Here is a 2,575-nt window from a genome sequence, read left to right as displayed (position 1 = left end):
GTAGTTCTGAACATTTTTTGTGTGTTTTTTACTCACTTTTTGTCTCAATTCAAGGGGCTTTATTGACATGGGAAACACATGTTAACATTGCCAAAGCAAGTGAGGTAGATAATATACAAAAGTACACTTCAGATTTGACCATTCTACAAGTCACATGGCCAGTAATCCTATTTGTATCTGACTTCAAACCACCAGGAAGGCAGCTTAAAATATCCTATTCCATGTGCTATTTGACTGTTCAGACTGCAGGAAAAAATACGTTTTGAATTGGATGTGCAAAACAAATGGATTTGATGTGAACGAGGCTTTACAGAATGGAACCCAGTTTGAGTCTTTGCGGGTCAAAAAAATACACGCGTCAAATAACACTATTTCACACGTTAAATGAGAGTTTAATTTGAAAACGTCAAATAGGGTTGCCAACTGTCCCGTATTAGCCGGGATGGCTCTTATATTGGGCTAAATTGGTTTGTCCCATACGGGACCTCCCTTGTCCCGTATATTCATCAAATCACAGTAAACACGCCAATTCCTGCAAAGTAATTTCTGTTGTTGTTCTCTCGGTTTGGCATATCAACGAAATATGGATAAACATGCAACAAAACCTCTCCTTCACTGATCTGGAGCAGGTGGTTTCCCTCAAAATGACAGAGACAGTCAGTATGGACCAACTCTATGAAGGGTTTTGTGCTTGCTGGGAGTAAATGCAGGAAGCTAGACAGGATACCACCAAATCCACCAGTGAGAAGAACTAACAGACGGGTACTACATGTCAAGATACATTTTCAGTTTGTCAAAACATTTTATGATACATATTGCTTTTTTGTATTTCCACTTTTACTGATCATTTCAAAATAATGGTTCAATTCTATCTGTAACAATGTGAAGAGGGGTTTGTTCTCCACCCACTTAATTTCATGGATAAAGAAACTTCCATGAAATGGAATATAAAAATGTATATATATGTGGTTCTGGACAGGAGAGTGATGTGGTTCTGGACAGGAGAGTGCTGTGGTTCTGGTCAGGACAGGGCTGTGGTTCTGGTAAGGAGATGCTGTGGTTCTTCTCTCCCTGGTGAGGTCTTCACTGAGTTGTAAACTCTTGGAACAATGACCTGTTTGGATATGAAACATTACAACATTTAAATGGTTGTTATTTAAAACTATTGTCTAGTATAATGCATGAATGAATGAATGACAGAGCAGGTACCTCTTCTAGTGGACTTTGTTCTTTAGGGATTTTCTGTCTTCTGGTATGTTTGATGTATCCAACACCAAGTAACACAGCAACTAGGAGTAATATACCAGTAACACAGCCCACAATGGTGCCAACTGGTAACACTGAGGCTTTCACATTACCACTACCTGAGTTCACACACACACACACACACACACACACACACACACACACACACACACACACACACACACACACACACACAGATTAAAAACAGTGTTCATACAATGATAGTTTCAGGCAGAATTATTCCAATCTTAACTAGAGAAGAATCACAATATTGATGTCAAAACTTTGACCTAACTTGAATTCATATGATATTATTAGTAGGTTATTAAAAAGTGATAGAGGTACACAGTGAAGGTGGAGGCTAAATGGTACTTACAGTCCTCCATGGGTTGAGAGATGGTCTGTGTGCTGACGTGGTTGCTGCTGGTGCATTGGATCCTTCCAGTCATTACGGAGATGGTCATGTTACCACCGGTTAGTGACGGAGACTGTTGTGACAGTGTACACTGACCGCTGTCACAGACAGACAACATCCAGCCATCTTTAACTGAACAGTTCACTGTGACATCACAGAGTCCCACACTTGTGTTGAGAGATGTGACATCCATGACTGGTTTGGAAACATGATCTATAAGAGACAGTTTTTAGAACCAAAGAAGAGACAGATAATTATTAGTCCCACATTCATTATTGAACCTGATCAGACACATTAAATGTACAGCAAATGACCAGAACTGAAGCCTTAGAAAACTCACCCTCCACTAACAGTCTATATGTAGTAGTTGATTGTTTCCAATGTTTCCTGTAGTTTACCATGTAAATTCCACTGTCAGTTTCCATTAGATTCTTAATACACAGAGAATGGTTATCATTGTTATAGTCCACCTTATCCTTGTATTTAGGAGAGATCTCTTTGTCTCCAAATATTACATCACTGTCCTTCCTCCATTGAAGTCCTTTGATCATCTCAGGAGGTTCTGGAACAACCAGACATATTGAACCCCCCTTCAACCCATACTGGTCCACTGAAGGTTCTGCCCTGATTCCTAATGAGAGAGGACCAAGATCACATTTAGCATTTCACTGACTGTCATTAATGTACATATTAAATCAGTAAATAATTTGCTGCCTATAAAAAAATTTTTCCAATTAACCATTTTATGTGCACAAAGTTTACATTCTACAGTTTAATTCCAATATCAAAAGAGATGTCTCCACACAATATAACGAATAGGTTACCTATGGTGATGCATAGCCATAAAATGAGAAGAAACCCCAGAATATTCATATTCCTTTTGAAAATGAGAGATAAAGTTTCACAGCGCAGTCC

At 38.9% G+C, this 2,575-nt stretch overlaps 1 long non-coding RNA gene across 1 annotated transcript; it reads right to left on the bottom strand.

Moving 5' to 3' along the window:
* Positions 1-983: 983 nt before the first annotated feature.
* LOC139374555 (uncharacterized) lies at positions 984-1,692 on the bottom strand. Its single transcript, XR_011627683.1, has 3 exons — positions 1,622-1,692; positions 1,210-1,364; positions 984-1,114 (listed from the first exon to the last, which is right to left on the bottom strand). It is a non-coding gene; the product is annotated as an uncharacterized lncRNA (long non-coding RNA).
* Between the last annotated feature and the right edge of the window lie 883 nt (positions 1,693-2,575).

Source organism: Oncorhynchus clarkii, chromosome 19, assembly GCF_045791955.1.
Source record: "Oncorhynchus clarkii lewisi isolate Uvic-CL-2024 chromosome 19, UVic_Ocla_1.0, whole genome shotgun sequence".
Taxonomy (NCBI): domain Eukaryota; kingdom Metazoa; phylum Chordata; class Actinopteri; order Salmoniformes; family Salmonidae; genus Oncorhynchus; species Oncorhynchus clarkii.
The sequence above is the reverse complement of the archived record's forward strand: the minus strand, read 5'-3'. Positions and strand labels throughout refer to the sequence as shown.